At 28.9% G+C, this 20,747-nt stretch overlaps 1 long non-coding RNA gene across 1 annotated transcript in view; it reads left to right on the top strand.

Annotated features, from left to right (window-relative positions):
• The first annotated feature begins 1,657 nt into the window (after positions 1 to 1,657).
• Positions 1,658 to 20,747, top strand: part of LOC147806720 (uncharacterized) — a 38,469-nt gene continuing 19,379 nt past the window's right edge. The window contains exons 1-2 of the long non-coding RNA XR_015435084.1: positions 1,658 to 1,799; positions 5,167 to 5,363. This is a non-coding gene — a long non-coding RNA (uncharacterized LOC147806720). The remainder of the gene's footprint in view (positions 1,800 to 5,166; positions 5,364 to 20,747) is intronic.

Raw genomic sequence — 20,747 nt, 5'->3', positions numbered from 1 at the left:
TAATTTGGATGAATATTACAAATGCTTTCTAAAATAATTTTATGAATTGCACCTAACAGTGGTTATGTGTTTTTCTTCTTTTTGTAGTTAGTTGCAGACTTTTATTTAAAGTAAATGAAAAGTTAGGTAGAAACAATTTTTGAAAGCAAAAATTTTAGTTCCTTATCTGCTACATATGTAATTAATTAGCTTATTTAACAATGATTGCTTATATATTTTTAAATTGCTACCTATTGCTATATTGGTTATGAGTTTGTAAAGACAAATTTTATTGCCAATGATAATATCTGACAAAATTATCTTAGAAAACAGTGAATTGAAAATTTATTTAGAAAGCTCAATTCATTTTGTTATCAACTGCATGTACTAATGTTAATAAATTTGTTAACTTAAGTAATAAAATTAAAGTCAAGTTGCCATTTAATGAACTTTCCATTTAAGATTATGTTTTTGTTCTTCTGTGATGTAGTTCATTTATTGTACCCTTATTAAGTAAGTTTCGTTTAACAGAAAATGAATACATCATTTTTGTTTATTTATTCATTTCTCCACATTTTTTAGTACTGTGTATTAGTTTATTTTCTTTCTTATGTATCATAAGGGGAAAAAAATAAGGAACATTTTGATGCATTGGATTTAATAGAGTTCTTATTTCCTGTATTATAAAATTTATCCTGTTATTTCAGTCCAAATATCAGATTTACTATTAATTATATGATATATATTTACAGAATTTTGTTCTAGACTGACCTTACTCTTTGATCACCATAATAGTAAGGCCACTTTTGTAATGACATTTCTTATTGTTTTCCAGTGTATAACTATAATGAAAAGATTGCAATACTTTAATAGAAATCCAGAACAGCCTTTTTTTAATTCTTTAGTGAAAACAATTAACTTTTCCATCTTCCTATACAGTTTGATTATGAGGTTCCTTACAAACCAGGCATGTTAATGACAATAATAGAAGTAACTTTATGATTATAACTAATGATATTTTATTGTCTATATGCTTAATGCAAATACATTTACATATTTATAACTGCCAGCTCTAGAGAAGTTTTCGATAGTTTACTCGATTGTCCAGTAGGTTTCAGGATTTCAATTATTCATTTCATTGTTTTTTTTAAGAAATTTTCGTTAAAACTAGTTAGCTTTTTGTTCAGTGCACTTTTTTTGAATCATTTCTTTACAACTATTTAAAATGAATTCAGTATTGAAAACTAGAATTTGTAAAATATCAGCATAATAAATACTTATTGAGTAGGTATTTATTATCAAATTTTGACTGTTCCCTTTAAGTAATCCTTGACACCATTAATTCTTTTAACAACATGCATTGTAAACTTGAGTTTTCATGCATCGTAAAGTAAACTCTTCTCATTTGCCTTCTAGGGTCCACCTGAGAGCAGCATGCCTTTTTTCTCCAGCCATTATTTGTAAAATTATAAGTGCAAGTAATATTCATGTTCATTTAAATACAACTGCAAACTAAAAGCATGCAGATAATTTAAAATAGCGGTTTCCTTTAATTGTTCATAAAATCTCAAAAATTTCATCCATAAGGTTCGAGAGTTGGTGTGAAATATACATTTTTGTAGAATTCTTAGATTGTTTTTCTTTTCATGTAGACAACTATGCTTATTTATGTAATTTAAAATATATTTTTTTTTTCTATCTTGATGATGAAAATGTTTGACGTGCTTGAAATCTTTTAGGAAACTGAAGGTTGCAATCATGGATTGATGGTGATATCATTAGTAGTCAAAACAAGAAGCTATCAGCTGATCTGATCATTAGTTAGTAATTAAACTACCCTTCTATATTTAGAAATCTATCTTTGCATGTGGCTAAATTAAATTATTGCTTCTGCACCATCATGTTTTTGGTAAAAAAATGAAAAAAACCTTGTTTAGTGTCAATTTTTTAAAGCTATAAAAGTTAATATTGGATTTTTCATTTAATGCTCATAAACTTTAATGTCCTACTGTATAAATAATTTTATTTATTAAATAGTGTTGTATAAGCTTAAAAGTAGAAATAAATATATAAATGCAAAATACACATAACAAAATTAAAATAAGTTTAAATAGCTCACTGTCACTAACACATATTTGAATCTTTATTGTTAAATACATAAGGCTTCACAGTTTTTAACTCTAGCGTTATAAAATATAAATGCAACAGTAATATAAAAGGAACAAATTTATTAATCCTTTTGTTTAAACGCACATCTATTTACTGTATTTATTAAGATTTATATATATAAATATATATAAAAGTTCAAAATGTAGAGAAAACAGGGGAAAGATTACAGAACAATGAAAGAAGGGGGAAAAATAATAATAAAAATAATAAGAAACAGGAAGGAAAAAAAACAATCTGAATTTTCAGATTGTTTCCTCTCCCCCTTCCGGCTTCTTGTCATTTTTATTATTATTTTTTCCCCTTCTTTCATTGTTCTGTAATTTTTCCCTTGTTTTGTCTACATTTTGAACTTATTTTATGAGTTCTATTCACTTGTAGCTTATGCACAATAAATAAAACTTATTATTTTACATTATTTTCTTCGTGTTTTTGTTTATTATGCTATATATATATATATATATATATATATATATATATATATATATATATATATATATATATATATATATATATATATATATAGCACCCATTATAAATTTATAATCAGTAAAAACTAACATTTTATCTGACTTTTATCTTCACTAAAATTAAACTGAAATAAATATTTAATGGTCTTCCATATTTATATAATAAAATGAATAGAAAGTGAAATTAAAATTACATATAATTATAAAGAGTATCAGTTACTTATCCCATTTTCAAAGATTTAACCGTAGAAAAAGAAGACTTCATTTTTAGATAACTAATTTTAACTTTATATTTTTATTTCCAGAAACCAATTGGTCTATAAAATTATGAAAAAAAGCATATATAAACATTTTTAGCTTATTTTTTTAAAACTAGAGAATAAAACTTTAAATTTGTTAATGAACCGCTTAGTAGGAAAAAAAATTGTTTTCAATTTTTTTAAACATATGTTTAAAAGAAACAGTATAAATTATATTAAAATGAAATCTTAAAAATAATATTTAAAAAATCTCAAACAATCAAAACAATATTTTATTCTTTAACTATTTTTTAATAGTGATATAAACTTTCTCAAAATAGTTAAAAATTGCCAGCAAATGTTAAGAGTTAACGTAAAGGTCAAAAAAGTTTTAATTAATTAAAAGGTTACTTTTTTAAAGGTTAATTTTTCTTTATTATTGTTATCATGCACCAGATTCAAAGTGTCCACATTTCTTAATGCTGCAAAACTCGTAAAAGTGAATAGCCATTTATCTATATCATAGTTTACTCCAAATAAAACCGAAAGTTGAAAAGTGTCTTTCAATGAAAGCAGAGGATGCTGGTGCTGAGTGTAAGGAAGAAAAAAAAATTGTCAGAAATTTTGTGTAAGTTTGGAATTTTTTTCACTTTTTTTGTCATGATTTTGCACCATTTTTGTGTTTAAAACTGTTAAATAATACTGTCAAGCATCATCGATTATGGAAAGTATTCAGCATCGGAAGTTATGAGGGCCATAACACCTGGAGAGGAAATTCTAGATGATGATTAGAAAGCCAGTTTTCTGCTAATTGCTCTTGTTTATCATTTTAAAGTTGTCCTCTTGTTTCGATGATGTATGCTAATAAATGAGATGGCTGAACGCTCTGTTGAGATCTTTTTACAAAATGTGGTTCTGATTCATCCATATTTCAACAGCTTCTGAAATTGAAGTGTTTTCTGATTGAAGCGTATTCAAAGCTTTAGAAACAATTGATAAATGTTTTTCCAAATTTATAGCTTCTAGGTAAAGATCAACATTATTTAATATTTTTGACATATTTTTATTGAATCTAATTTGATGTTCAAGAGCAATCTCATGATTTCAATGGTAATTATTGGCAAAAGGTTTTACACAGTCACAATATAGAGCCCCCTCCAATAAAACATAGGCAGGTTTTATCAAAGTGGGCCCACTTGGCAAGCCCTGACTTGTATGAATGGAAACTATTAAAATTCTAAAAAATTTATGTTTGTCATTCTTGTTCAAATTTATTACCTTATTTAAGGAGAAGCTGGTAAGTTAGTTTGCAATGGATGTTAATTAAGTGTCTTATTTATCTCATTATAAAATTTGTAATGCTCATAAATTAAAGTATTTAAAGATAATTATAGTGCTGTTCTAAACCGTTAAAAGAATGTTTCATTTCCTTTAAACTTTTAAGATTGTTCAACACAAAAAGTTATGTCATTTGACCTGCCTTTTTTCCTTTGTCACTTTCTCTTTATGCTGTTCTATCAGGAAATATTTATGGGGTTGGTTTTCATTCTAACTTGCTTTTGTATGTAGAGATGCCAACCATTAAGATTTATCTACAATCATTTATCTTTAATCATTGATTTATTATCAATAATCATATATAATGAAAAAGTGAAGATTTTTCTTGACAATAACATTGTTCAGATGACAGTCTTACAATCGAGTAATAAAAATTATGGTTTTTAGAAAAAGTAATCTGTTTAAAATGTCATTTTTTTTCTTAAACATTAAGAGTTAAGAAATTTTAGTGTAAATAGATATTCTATGATAAATTGCCCCTGCCTCTCTTAAAACTATTGCTGATAGCAAGAAATAGTAAAAAGATATCTAGAAACAAGAAAACAAAAATTGATAGAAGCAAAAAAGCAGGATATCTAATCACCCTTTCACAGTTTTTTTTTTTTTTTGACTGATTAAAGTAAAAAATAAAAGTGCTTGATGCATCACATGAGACATGTTATTAGTTAAATTCATTTTGTTTTCTAAGCTAAATATATCAGTGATATATATTTTTTAATTTGAAACCTTTTCTAAAGCGTTATTTTTTTTTTTCATTTAATCGTAAATAACAATTTTATAATTCATGTACCCTTTATGTACTTTTATAAACTTCAGTAATAAAAACATCTTAAAATTGTATTAGTGTTTAATTTCTATAAACTTTCAGTGCTATTGTACTTCTGAATACTGATAGCCAGTGTATAAATAATAGCTAGTGTATCTCTGCAAGTGTATAAATAATTGTTTTAAGTAAAATCACATTGATTCAATAGGAGCCTGAAGGAAAAGTTCAATCTTTTGGTCAAAAGAAATTATTATGAGCATCAACAAGAAGGTATGACATGAGCTTTGGAAAAAGGCAAGAAGGATCACAAACAAATCAAGTAAAACCAATCTGCATGCATACAAGATGATTCAACCAGGCAGGCTACCATGTCCGACTACAATTTTGTCTTCACTGTTTCATCTGGTAAGTAAGATTTATGCTGATAATTAGTGTAATATTTTTAACATATTGCATTAGTCTATACAATTTAAACATTTTAATTTTAGTGGAAAACATTTAAGAATAAGAGTTTTTCAAAGTAGTTTTTTTCAAGAAATAAAAGTAATTTTTCTTCATTTCGAAGGACATGTATTGTCCTAAATTCATATATATCAAGAGATCGTGTGAAGTCATTTTAATTGACAATCACGAATTTTTTTATTAAGGTTTTTTAACTGTCCAAAAAAAAATAGACCGATTGCAAATCTTAAATAATAAAAACAAATATATGAGCAACATAGCCCTCAAGTGAAGGGAAGAAAGCACATTATGCTTCAAGTTTAAATGTTTATGAGCTTTTCACACATTCTTCTATGTCTACAAATATTAAAATGCATTTATATGTTGCAACTATAAATGTAAAATACCCGGTTATTTATAACTTGCGGTAAATACCTTGGATAATTAGCCTGGTAAATACCCAAAATTCATAAATATCTGTATATTTATCAGTTTTATTGCAAATTCAATGAGTTCTGTATTTTTTCAAAGTTTTACAAAACTATGTATATTTTAAGGCACAATTGAGCTTTATTTGCATTGTCAAATAGTTAATTCATAATTAACTTTGAAGAAAAACTCATTCAGTCAAGCCTTTTTTATCTCATTCAGTTGAGCCAACTTTAAATTCACATTTCTGTTCATAATTCCCAATATTTGTAACTTATGATCACCAATGATCATCATTGATTTCATCAATGATGAAAGTTTTGCCAGAAATATATTTTTGAACTGCAAAATTTATTCAAGTTAAGTCATTTGTTTTAAAAAAGTTAATCATGCAAATCTTTTTTTGGAATATGAATTATCCAAAATGCCTTATTTGATTCATATTCTGTTGTGATACCTTTCTGAATAATAAATGTCTGTGATAAATTGACTGTAAAAGTTTTTGAGTTTCTACATCTTTATTACTAATAAATTAAAAGAAGTGTAGCTTAATATAAGTATGATTTTCAAAGGGATATAAAATATATGCTACATGTTTAAATATTTCTGTATATCAAGTTTGAAAGAGATCATGAAATTTCTACCCCATTGAAATAAAACTAATCTGGGGGAAAAAAACTTTGCCCCCTATTAAAATTGTATGTTTAGCTTATTGAGATACTCTAAGCAAGGATTTATATATTTTACTATGTAAATAGCATAATAAATAGTTTTTTATATTTAATTTTATTATTTTATTCCTAATCTTTAAGAAAGAGAGAGAAAATTTAATAATTCTTACAGGAATGAAGAAAGAGTATTTAATTTTTTATTTTATTTAAATACATATCATTTATTGCTTTTCACTTGAATTTTTTATTTTATTTCATAGGTTAATTGCTATTAACTTAAGTGTGATTAGGACATAAAAAGTGAAATTGCATATAACAAAAGCATTGAAATCAATAATTAATAATTAATTGGAATTAATTTTATTTGCATTAATATCTTTTATGCCTTTGTTTATAATGAAGTATAGAATAAAAAGATGCATGTTTGCCTTTTCTTCTTATGCTAAAAATTATGAAATAAATCATATTACCAATTGCAAGATGTATTTTTAATACAAAACACAAGATATTTTAATTTTTAAAAATATTTAATTGCAATTTAATATTCATTACCGCAAACTTTATTGAATTTACCATTACATTTCTGGATCTTGTCAATTTCTCCTGGTCTATTGGTTTAAGGAAAATTCTCTTCGTTTTTGAATATAAGGAAAATTCCCTAAAATTGAGTAAGTTTCCCTAAAAAAATCCTGATAGAAATCGAATTTTTACACAATTCATCGCTTACTTGAATATTTAAATAAGTGTTACTAACACATATTGAAGGGAATCTCATTCATAAGTATTTTGTTTATTTTAATTCAGAGCTTTCCTTTTAAATTAACTAAAAATCTTTTAACTATTAATAATAAATTACTTGTCTATCACTATTTAAAATTCTACTAAAAAACAATTTCAAGTTCATTTAATATCAATCATAACTGGAAAATATTGTAGACCATTTATAGCTATAAGTATAATAAAGTTTTTACATTATGTCAAAATATTTCTAAAATTCTTTATATGTAAAATATTTAGTATCTTATGCAACAGTTATCATAAAGTTTAAATTTTGTGAAATCTATTGGATTTTTTTTCTATCAATGTTGGTAGTTATGAATATTAAATTGAAAATAGTAAATGAGATTTTAAAAGATACTAGCTGAATACCCGTTCTTCGAATAGGGATATAACAAAATATATCTTTCTTATAACAAAATATACTGTTTTTCTCCTAAAGGAAAATAATCAATAAATCAGTACTGAGAACACAACGCAATCATGCTGAAAAATAAATGGCATATAGGACACAACTAAAAAGCTTAATGGACGAACCAGGTGAATGACAATTTTAAGGGAATTAATAAATTAGAAAAAATAGCAAAGTTTTTGTGTCAATATGGGTATGTTTAATGTAACAGAACTGTTTTTGCTTTTTTCTAACGAAAATAATAAATATTAGTTTTTAGTATGCTTGCATGATTTTTTATTTCAAATACTTGGCAATGGTAAATAAAAGGAAGCAACAAATTAATTGTCCATTCATACCATTGTAAACCATACCATTGAAATAAAAATAAAAAGTACTTAGTATACTTAGCACTTGGCATACACTATCTTAGCTACCAGTGGAAAAATATTTTCTGAAACTATTGAAAATCTGTTGTAGAATTTTTCTCAAAACCAATTTACCAATCACCATAATACCAGTAATACACATTTCCGTCAGTGATAAATATGTATTAAGCCTCAATTGTGAGAGGTTATTTTTTACAATTTTTTAAATAAATTCTTTTAATCTTCCCTCCTTGAGCTTGACTTCTTTAGCACATAGCTTATTTTATTTTATTTTAATTAATACACATTATTATTAATTAAGCACATAGCTTATTTTACTATAATTAATACACATCAATATTAATTGAAGATTGGTGTCAATAATAACATGCTGATTTTTTACGGTTGCTCAAAACATGAATAAATATCTTTTCTCTTTATATTTGCTTTTTAGTTCATAAGTTATTTTTTTTTATTTCAGTTAAAACATATTACCAACATTAATTAAGCAATTATTGTCATCAATGATAGTATGATGATTTCATACGTTTCTTCTAGAAAAATAAATGCCTTTACTCCATTACTTTTGCTTTCTAGTACAAAGCTTATTTCTTTTATTTCAACATGCATATATTACCTTAATTAATTAAGCATCATTGGCATCGATTTTTTATGTTTCTCTTAATCGAAAAAGTACCACTTTCCCCTTAATTTTGCTTTTAAATACATAAATATATATTTTTCCTATTCTATTACTGTTTGTTTTAAATGATTAGTGTTTTAGAAACTTGTAAAATAATTAATATAAACAAAAATAAACAATGTTGTATCAGACAAAGTATACATTTAGTGATGTAAGTCAAGCATACTACCAGGCAATGTTCATTGAATTTATCTGATATGGTGAATATAAATAATTAAATATTTAAATACGTGCAATCAACAATTTTTTTTGTTGATTAAATAGCTAGCAATTATCACTAATGTTATCTTTCGAAATATTTGGAAAATTGAATCGTTAAATTTATGACAATGGTTATTGCTTAACAAATCAAAAAATTCAATTTCGTTCTTCATCATCCCACTCAAATGGTTTGTCAGAGAATGCTCTAATGTCAACAGTGGCCTTTCTTATTCTTTGAACTGTATCCCAAGTTTCATAACTTTCGGTCAGATGATTTAGGAGTGTAAAAAGGACACACACACACAATAATTTTTATGCTATATGCAGATGACTACCTTCAGTAAATTTAACTACCTTTTGGTTAATTTTCTGAATTGCCTTAAGTTTGACAAAAAATTCTGTAATATATTAAAGTTATATTGCATAATTCAATATTTCTTTTGACTAAAATGAAATTTTGAAATTTCACAAATATGGCTGATGTTTAATAATATAATTATTATTAATTAATATAATTCTTATTATTTTAATAAAAATAAAATTAATACACATGAAAGCTGAATATAATCTTGAATTTTTTTTCTTAAAAAAATAATAAATAAAAAACGGCAAATTTTTTTTTAAATAAAATAATTTTATGAATGAATTTAAAATGAAATTTATTGTTTTAGTTATATCACTTATATTAAAGTTGCAAACTCACCCTGAATAAGCAAAACCTGTTTAAAAACTTACTTTCAACGAATTTCATAAATTTAAATTAAATTAATTCTCTGTGATAATTGACAATCTCCTCCATTTAATACAATTTAAATCTAATCATAAATTTAAATTCAATTCTCTGTGATAATTGATCTCTTCCAATTCAATTGAATAAAAAAAAATTTCTTCAAAATGTACTAATTTTAGTTTAAATGAGTTAATATAATGTCTACTTTATTACATTACACATTGCTAACCTTTTTACATTACTTTTCTAATGCAAATATGTATTATTTTAATGCAACATTGTATCATATAGTCTTTTGAAGTATTTATTCTGAAACTGATATATAAGTTTCAAGTTTGTTTGTGAAAACTAAATATAAAATTATATTATTCTCCGTACTATAAGCAAAACAAATCTTGTTTACACACCTAAAAATAAAAAAAATTCTAAAATCCCCGGTTTTGGGTATTCATTCAATGTGAAAGTAAATGCTTGGGTAAATATCCTACACCTTGGGTATTTACACGACCCACATCTATAGCTACAACCTCAATAAATCAAACCTCATCTCAAATATAAAAGTATTTTTGAAGACTTTTCTTTCAAATTTTTTATTACAAAATCAAAAGATTTATCCCTTGCTATAAATTTAAGAAAAAATCATTTATTGCAATTTTTTTTATAAACTATAAATCAGTTAATTTGAAGAAAAAAAATAATGTAATTTTTTTAATGAAGCAAGAGGAAAAAAATATTTGATGTTTCCTTTCATTATTGAATTTAGTTTATGCTATATTTGATTTTGTATAAATATTTGCATATTTTTTATTCCCTTATTTTTAAATATTAGGTCTTTAAACACCCATTAACTTGTTAAAATTTACTTACAGCCCTATCATTAAAATTTGCAAATTCAAGCAATGAAAAATTAAAAACATGATGTTGCAGTCAAAATAATCACTATAGAGGAAACTTGGACTGAAATCATTAAAATACATTCGATTGCTGGAGGAAGAAAAAAAGATTTAACATTATGAAGAGAACAATTTGATTATTATTTATGCAAGCAATTAAACAGATCTTATTGTACACCTTAAGCACATTTTAAGAGTGTTTTTTGTTTCTTTTTTCCATAAACATTAATTTGAAATATGTGTACTTTTTTCACATTATGTTTGAAAAATCTTCTAAAATGGCTAATTAATGGCTAAGTTTTAGTTTTCTATTTTATATTGTAGCGTTTATGACCTGTATAAGAAAAACTGCACCTTAAGGTTTAACATTTTATTTTTATTAATTCAGTTTTTGAAATAACTTACTAATAATTATTTTTTCTATTGTGAGACAATATAGATAGTAACTGAAGGCAAGTAAACTACTATACTGACATTATTAGCATGACTTTGAAATTTTGTACAGCTTTTTTATTTCAATAGAATAAAATACATTAGATGACTATACTCTTATGTATGGACACAGAGGAACGATGTTACTTTTTTTGTTATTTGACATAAAATAGCATAATTTTGAGGTATTTCTCTGTGAAGTTATTTAAAAAAAAATGTGAAATATTTTTTGCCACATTCTTGTCACATTTTTTGCCACATTGAAGTCATTTTTCAAATTTACTACATTTTTTCCCCTTTTTGCGGAGAATGCTTAGAAGAAATCACTCGCAAGTATTTACAGTAGGTAGTTAGAGGCATTTACATTGCAAGTATTTACATAATTAGGAAATAATTTAGGCCAGTAATTCCCTTTCTTGTGTGTTTTAAAATTTTTAATAACTACTGAAATCACCTTTAAATTTATTAATGGATAAAGTACAAGGTCATGTGCTACAATATTAATTTTTAACATGTGGGTCAGTTATTAATTTATTTTTGTAACATAATAAACCTGCTAAATGTAACTAAGGTGCTGGTTTTCAGTCTTGTTACCTAAATGATTCATTTACTATTTACCTTTAAATACTTTACATTACCTTTTATATTTTTAGCATCCTATTATGTAAACACTTTTTTAATTGGTATGGTTACCTATTGATCAATTATCACTTCTTAAAAGTTTAAAATCATCCTCTCATTAATTTTACTTAGTGTTAAATTCTTCCAGTCTTCTTCTTATCACAGGAATAAGAAAAGTACTATCAGCATTGTTGTGAATAGGGTGTCAGCACTGTAACATGCATATTTATCAACTAGCTTAAATTTAATGGAATTTTAAGTCATATCTGTAAAATATGATACTGCAGATAAAATACTGTGAAATTTGTATTTCAATATTAGTTGCTTATAAGTTATATTTTCTAACATTGCTTAGATTTTATATTTTTTTCAAAAACATAAATATTTAATATGCATAAAATGAATATTTATCAACTAGTTTAAATAATTAAGTAATTTCAGGCCAAATCTGTGTACTGTAAAATTTCGATTTCAAAATTAGTTGCTTATAAGTTATATTTTTCTACATTATTTAGATTTTATATTTTCTTCCATAACACAACAATTAAAATACATAGTTAGTTACTAAATTTGCTGTACATATAACAGTCTTAACTTTTTTTATGTGTATTTTTTTAATCCTTATTACTCATTCGTTTTTCTTTTTTACCATACCATGCTTTTAGAATTTATTACTTGGCAAATACCCTGGATATTTACCCGGGTAAATACTCAAAATTCACCAATAGCTCGGTATTTATGAATTTTATTAAAAATTCAATGATCATCTTCTTTTGGGGTTAAAAAATTATATATATTTAAGGTACAATTAAATTTTACTCACATTGTCAGAAATTCTTAACGAAGAAGAAAAATCCCTTCATAAATTATTGGAATCATCGTATTTTAGTTTTTATTTGAGAATGGCTGAGGTTTAATCATCCTCACATTTTGATTCATAATTCCCAATATTTTTGGTTTCTCATCTCATAAATGTTTTTTTAAAATTTAAAATATTTTTCAGATTAAAAAACGTATTATACAAAACGTTCACTGCTTATGAATACTATGCAATTTTAACTCTGATCTATATTTAGTTGTGATGTGATGATGTCTGAACAATAATGCTTATTATGTTAATTTAAATTAGCTGTAAATCTTTAAGTTTTTATATAGTTATTAGTAGTTGATTAAAAAGTATAGAGCTTAATATTACCTTCATATATCTGAAGATATGCATTGCATTTTTCTTCCTTTTTAAAACATATCAACTTGGTCTTTGAGTTATTAAATTTAATTTAATTCTTATTTTCTAAAGAAAAACTTATTTTGATCATAAAAAATCATGTCATATCACAATCAAAACTTAGCATAAAACTAGTCACATAAAAATTATAATTTCTTGCAGCCATATACTCTTTTATCTGAAGACTAAATAATCTTTGTCTATTTTTAAAAAAAATTTCAAAATATTTAAAGAACAACTAATCTTAATATTTACTTTATTTATTCATTTCTTTTTTTTTTTTTTGAGGGGGGGAAGGTTCTCAATAATTCTCATTGACATAATTTTGAAGAATTAGCAGAAAATTCCTCTTTCCATTTTTGGAAGTTAACTATACGGTCTGCCTTCAATATGAATTTTCCTGACTTAGTTTATTCAGAATCATTTATATTTAATTAATTGTAGAGAGATTTTTGACCTATCAAATAGAAGAATTTTTTTTGTTCTGACTTCCCATCACCCTCAGTCGCATGTCAGCTGATAACAGAAGGAAACTAATTTTATTTCTATCAATCTATCTTCTTTGTAATTCCTCTATATATTTAAAAATAACTCGTATGTTTACGTAAGTTACTAATAACCAGAGTTAGTCTTATTCGTTTAATTTATGAATTATACAGTATGCTTTGTATTCACATCGTTTTCAAATTACACATCATGATTTTTATGCTAGCAAATTTAGGAATTCATTGTGATTTGTATTTACACTATCCACATTTCATTTCACTTTGACATGAATTAGAAATAGCACACATCATGCTTGAGAATATATGAATCAGTGATATAGCTGAGTATAGAAAACCATAATAAGTATTAAATTGATTTTAAATCAAATCTTTAGCAACAACATATTGAGGGTATGCTCTTACTATTGCCTACTGGCGGCGGATTAAATTACAGAGTATGTCATATAATTTGAATCAAGATTACTGATTTTTTGTTATAATCAGGTGTCTCCTGTTGTAAATGCTTTTATTAACCTCAATGGGGGAAATAAATGAAATCCTTTTTTTTTTGTAAATATTTTCCTAGATTTAAAAAAGTAATTAGATTTTGTTTGTTAATATGTATACATTACCCTAAAATAATGGTAAAGACACTTTCAGTTTGTTTTGATCTGATTTGACATTTTTTTAAATTTCTCAAAAAATGCAGAGAAAATTATTTATTAACTTTTGAGGTGTTTAGTTCGTGCGATTTTTCTTACTTAGCAATAGAGGTTAATGCCTTCAGAGATTTGAGGTTACCGACAATAATTTACAAAAGAAAAATTTTTTCTGTACATGCGCAATATAAAAGAACTACTTTAAATACTCATGTGTTAAGCAGTTTTAAAATATTTAATTAATATGTTTGTAAATAATCTGAAATATCTCTAAAAATGTTGATTACTTGTGTTGAATATTTTTAAAGCTACAGCAGAAAAACATAGGACAAAGGAATAAGTTTTTTACAATCTCCACAAATATTTAGCATAATATAAATATTTATGGAGATTGTTATTGTTGCAAGCTTTTTTATTTGCTTTATATTCCACGGGAAGACTTTTCACATTTTTGAAGCCCCTCGGCTTCAATGGTTTGCCGATAACAAGAAGTTGAATTTTGTGTGTCCCTGTGCTATTGGCACACAGAAGAACAGTCAATCTTTGCTTTGATACCGTAACATTTCTCTCCCTTAAATGCTCGATCGGGTGGGAGTTGAAAAAACAGCCTGTTATAAACGGTTTATACTTTTGAAGTTCTCTTTCTTCCATTCATTTGCTTCGTTCTTTCAGCAGTGAACTTCTTGTAATTCCCGAAAACGCCAACCATTACCTGTTTTAAAAGTTTCGTTCCCTAACATTAGTGCGAATTTACGTGGCATAACATTATCGGGATATTTGTTGCTTAAAACCATTTTAAGATCGAAAAAAATACCAGCATTTTCTCCTTATTGTACAGAAAGTAACAGATTGTTTCTTCCGAATTCCAGGAATTCCCGAAATTTTTTCCAGAGATTTGTCACCGAGAAGACCAAGATGGTGGAATACAATCCCTATTAACCCTTTAAAGGGATTGTATTGGGATTGAATCGAGCACTGTTGCATGAAGATATTTTTGGTATTGAGATATATTTATGAAAGGAAATTCATTTATCTTATTACTTAAAACTTATTTGATTTCTAATAACGATATTTTTTTAGGAGCGGTTGATGCGGTGGTTTCAAGCTTTTACCTCTAGTAAAGATTTGGCCACTCACCGGAACACATGTGCTTATAAATAGTCAAATAAATGTTGTTGTTGTTGTTGTTGTTGTAAGCCATTAAGTCAAAGGGTGCTATTGTTCTTACTTTCTAGTGACTCCATCTATGGTCAAGAATTTGACTTCAGCCGCACCCATTTATAGGGCGGACTTATTTATTCAAGCACAGATCATAATTTTGAGCTAAACCAAAGAACGATCCATCTCCGATTCAGTACCTCCAGATACATAATTTGTTATGGGAACATGGTGGACTTTGTGACCCGATAGATTTAACGAGTACAAGTCACCACTTACTACACTGCGAGTCTTCGGCATTGTGGATTCAAACTCCCTCTCAACTGGACGTGAGTCCAGTGCCCTGCCAACATGACTATCCCTGCCTAACGAAATTAATGAATTCAGAGGCTCAATTATGCAGCAGATAGAGCCTTCCAATGAGGTAAACCAGGCTCGATACCGGCGATGGCTGGTCTATACGAATACCGCATCCGGTTTGCACGAACCTAAGTGCTGACGTGAAATATACTCACTGGTAGACGGATCATGGGTTAGAGTTCCCTTGCCGTCAGGCTAACAGTGGGAGGTTCTCGTGATTTTCCTCTCCATGTAACGCAAACATGGGTTAGTTGGGTCAAAAAGTCCTCCATGAAGGCAAATTTCTATCAACATTTAATCCAGGAATTCTCTTGTTTTCTGGATTGAATATAAAATTACAAATCTGCGGAGTTGAACACTAAATGTCGTAAACCCAAAAATTGGGTCAGCTGTTCAGCGACTGTTATAAAATAAAATTAAAATTAATGAATTCAGTGCTTAAAATTATAAAAATACTCTATAAGAAATGTACAAAAGCAAAACACGCACCAGAAAAAAAAATGGCTCCCTTGTAACAATCTCTCTTTTTGCTCCCAAAGCAAACTTTTCCCACATTTATGTAAAAAAAGAACAATTCATTGGTATTTTTTTTTTTTTTTTAAATCTATTTTCTAAAATTGTCAACAGATGGTCGTGTTATCATAAGTGGGGAAAAAGTTTCCCATCGACATGTGGTGTAAAAAATACTTGACGCGGCTTCATATCAAGTTAAAAATAAAATGTTATAAGTTATTCTTCATTTTTTTAAAGTTTATAAGTCTTAAAAATTATCTCAAAACGTGAAATTAATCGGGAAAAAAATGCCTTGAAATTAAAAATATCATTTTTGTTTAATATGCAGTCTCTGGCCAAATTATTAGTTGCACTCTAAGATTCTATGAAGAATCTTAATTATCAGGTGACAGCTTTATTGTTTTAACGCTACTGAAACTGGTTTGCACTTGATTGTGTATCAATGGATTCAATTAGACGATATATACTATAAATTAGACGATATATTATATAAATGTAGAATATTTATTATATCAAGCATTATATTAATATATTGTTAGACCAAATTTTTAGACGCACTGTAGTGTTCTAATAACGGCATGATTTACACGAGTGTATAGGCTTTATATTTAAACATACATGTAATGGGTTGATATATAAGGTCACCTGATAATTAAAATTTTACATTGAAACTTAAAGTGCGTCTAATAATTTGGCCTGTAAATAATGACATTGTAAAACAGCCTAAAGTAATTTCAACTTAAGTTTCAGCTCTTAATTACTATTTATATAATTATCTATTTTGTTCTTAATGAATTATTGTTACTCGAGAATGAAAATGGAATGTAAAAGGAGATTTCAACTCTCATTAATTTCGTAAATGGATATTCTAATGTTAATCCTTTTTTTCCACACATACTTTAGGCAAGGGATTCTTCTTGTGCTATACTTTTATCCCCTTTTTATTCATAAAAATATATTTATTATCTTAGATATTTTATTATTTGTTTTATTTTTTCTGCTATTTATCTATATCTTAGGCAATTTTTTTCTTTGGTTTAATTTTATATGCATATAATAAAATTCTACATTGTGAAATTAGAGTTAAGTTATATTACAAAGTTAGAAATTTGATCAAAATGAATTTCATAACGCAAATTTATTTTTTCTTATAGTTTTCTATAGTCTCTAATAGCATTCCAACTTACATACCCTTTGTTGTCTGCCCGTTTCCCACCTCATCTGTAAAGGTAGAGGCACGGGAAAACTCATTGGGTGGAGTAAGATTGTGTTCTGACTGTCTTAACTTGGTTGAGACTGAGGGAGGCCCAGTGTGCCGCAGGTAGTGAAGGTTTTTTCTCTCTCTTTTCTTTTCAATCTTTTTTTTAAACTTATTAAGTTTTCTAATTTAGGATAGTTTGCTTTAAGTTTTACTGACTTCCCAACTAAAAATACCTTTTGTTGTCTGCACGTTTCCCACCTCATCTGTAAAGGTAGAGGTCTGAAAACGTAGAACGCAATTTTACCCACCATTTCATCAGAAAGTTCTTCGGGAAGATGGGTAAATTACCACGAAGTCCCATATCGTAGAGTGTCTTAAGAATTCCGTATCGCCATGTCCGATCGTAAGCCTTCTCAATATCAAGGAAGATAGAGACAAAATGGTTACGTCGGACAAAAGCGTTACGAATTCGTGACTCTAAAGCAATAAGGTTATCAGTAGTAGATCTTCCTTTTCGAAAACCACTCTGGAATTTAGGTATATGATGGTTCTTTTCTGGGAAATATACTAAGCGGGTGTTAACCACGCGCTCAAAGGTCTTTCCCAGACAGCTTGCTAAAGGTGATATAGGGCGATAGCTTTGATAGGGCGATAGCTTGAAAGGCTTGTTATAGGGCGATAGCTTTCCGGATCCTTAGGATCCTTGCCTGGTTTCAATATGGGGAAGACAATTGCCTCACACCAACATGATGGATAAATCTGTTCCGTCTATTAAACAGAACCAGGACGTTACCCAAAGACGTAATATTCAAATGGCGGAGCATTTGGTAAGTTATCCCATCGAGCCCAGGGCTTGTGTTCGCAGAGGCTCCAAAGTCGTTTCTGTTCCTTGTAAGCGGTTGAACACTCTGAATTCCACCAAGGCTTACGATGGCGAGGAGGAGTAGTTGAAGATTTTGGAATACTCTCTTCTGCAGCCTTTCTGATTACAGTATTCACTGCGGCATTTACGTTGTTACCATAGCATCAGTAATCTGAGCAAGTTGAGTAAATAAGTGCCAATTAGCGCGATGATGTATGAAAACTGATGGTTTAGGACTCATGGGAACATTAATAGAATATGAAATGAAAATTATCACTATTGAGCAGATCATTACAAACAGAAAAGTGTATGAAGGGCAAGAGAGCTGGTGAAAATAATACTAAATCGATGGAGTGAAAGGTATGAGTCGGAATATGAAAGTAAGTCTCTTCGCCTTGGTTTAACAAACATAGATTATGGTCCTGTATAAGCTGCCCTATTTTACATCCCCGATCATTGGAGACGGAGCTACCTCGCAATTCACTATGGCCATTAAAATCCCCGAGCAAAATAAAAGGTGAAGGTAATTGTATAATCAATGAATTTAGTTCTGTTTGAGAAACAGATGTATTAGGAGGTAGATAAATTGAACAAACAGTGAGGAGTACATTAATGTGAATTTGAACAACAGTTGCTTGTAATGAAGTTGATAATAAATAATGTGCAGATGGTAATGCATTGCAGGTTAAAATTGCAACTCCGCCATGAGGATGACTTCCATCATCAAAATCATGTCGGATGCAAGAGTAATTACGAAATTTAAAATTATGACATGACGATAAATGAGTTTCCTGCAGAGCGAAACATGCAGGCTGATATTTATAAATAATATCCTTTATATCTGAAAGCTTATTTCTTATGCCACGACAAGTCCAGGATATAAAATTAATTATGGAATGGATGGATATTTTGTAATGTAACGCCAAGTATTTTAAGATCAGTCAAGTATGAATTCTACGTCAAAATTCATCTTCTTCGGAGCATCAGAAGTGGATTGGTTGACGTACTGATTGAACTTAGGATCTTTCTTCTTCCGAGATATGTCAGGTTTTTTAATTAGGGGTATTTTTGTTGATACGAGCTGCTTGGGGAAGGGTGTGTTTTTTCTGAGTTGACAATTTTAGGAGGAGGAGATATTGTTCTGTTTGATGGTGCATTAAAGTTACATTTCGATTTTTGGGCTGCATTTTTAACCTGATGAGATGCAGAATGCAAAGGTGGAAGGCTCGTTTGCGTACTGACAGAGCATTTGGTCACCTTTATAGCCGCAGAATAGGACACGACTGGACGTGGGGCTCGGGCGATTCTGTAAAACTTTGACGGACTGAATCTCCTTTTCCTGTGACCATTTTGTACAATTCCTGGAGTAGGCCGCGTGGTCACCCTTGCAGTTGACGCAATGGGGTGGTAACTCACAGGTTGTATCAGCATGGTCACTGCTGGAGCAACGAGCACGGATGGGCTTGCTTCGACAAGATGCCTTTGAATGTCCAAACCTTTGACATTGGAAGTATCTCAAAGGATTTGGCACATATGATCTAACCGGGCAGTTATACCAGGCAAGCTTGACGGCAGATGGTAAGTTTGGAGTAGCAAATGTAAGAATGAGATGTTTTGTCGGGATAAGTTGACCATCTTGACGAATCTTTATTCTTTGAACAGCAATAACGTGTTGGTCACACAATTCCTCGACAATATTTTCTTTGGTACAACTGATAAATTCGGACTGTGATATAACGCCTTGTGAGGTGTTTAAAGTTTTATGAGGAGTAATATTAACAGAGAACGAGCATATGTTTGTACAAGTAAACAGAGTAGTAGCTTGTTTTTCGGATGAGACTTGAACTAACAAGTCACCTGAAGTAATTTTTTAACTGAGGCTACTTCTCTTAGAAGAGCCTTATGTATCAAAAATGGAGAAACTTTTCTAAATGACGTATTAGGTACTGTTCTCAAAGCTATCAAGAAATACTGAGCGTGTTCAAATGGTACTAAAGGTGTTCCGCTATTTTTGTATTGGTGTGCGGAACTGACCACCACTTCATTTTTATCCATAGAAAATTAAACCAACTTTCAGCTACCAGCGGCACTACTTACCACGGAGTCCAACTAAGGGGATGCAAATAACAAATTAGTGATCCCACAAATTCGCTATTTAACAACGATGCTAACCAATAGTTATACGCCCGAAAGTCACCACTGAAGCAGCCTCCATCCTTAACGAGTTGCCCAGTAAGTGACCTCGAGCTTGACCCTAGCCAACAGATGACGTTTGTGACTAGCACACAGGCCAATGTGCACCTCCCGTTTACCTGAAGCACGGGTAAAAGCAGTGTATTGGGGTACCAAGATGCCCTTCAACTGCCAGGATCCCCCTTTCCAGGGACACGGGTCTCCACGCATGGCAAACACGCGGGTGGTCTCTTTCCATCTGGGTCCGATACTACAGGGTGGTGATCGAGCACAGACAAAAAGCCCTAAACAGTTAATATGGCAACCACGACAAGGGGGAAGAGAAAGAAGAAAGTAGGAAAAAAGGGAGAAGAAAACAAAGGGAGGACAGATGACTAGGGTACCCCGGGGCGTGACTCCCCGTGTTTACCTAAAGAAGATAAACCCCCTGAGGCTGCCCTCTTCTGAAAGCCTGGGTAAGCTTGTTCTGCCCTCAT

This window comes from Parasteatoda tepidariorum, chromosome 7 (assembly GCF_982258835.1).
Source record: "Parasteatoda tepidariorum strain Cologne lab strain chromosome 7, Ptep-v5.0, whole genome shotgun sequence".
NCBI lineage: Eukaryota > Metazoa > Arthropoda > Arachnida > Araneae > Theridiidae > Parasteatoda > Parasteatoda tepidariorum.
The sequence above is the reverse complement of the archived record's forward strand: the minus strand, read 5'-3'. Positions and strand labels throughout refer to the sequence as shown.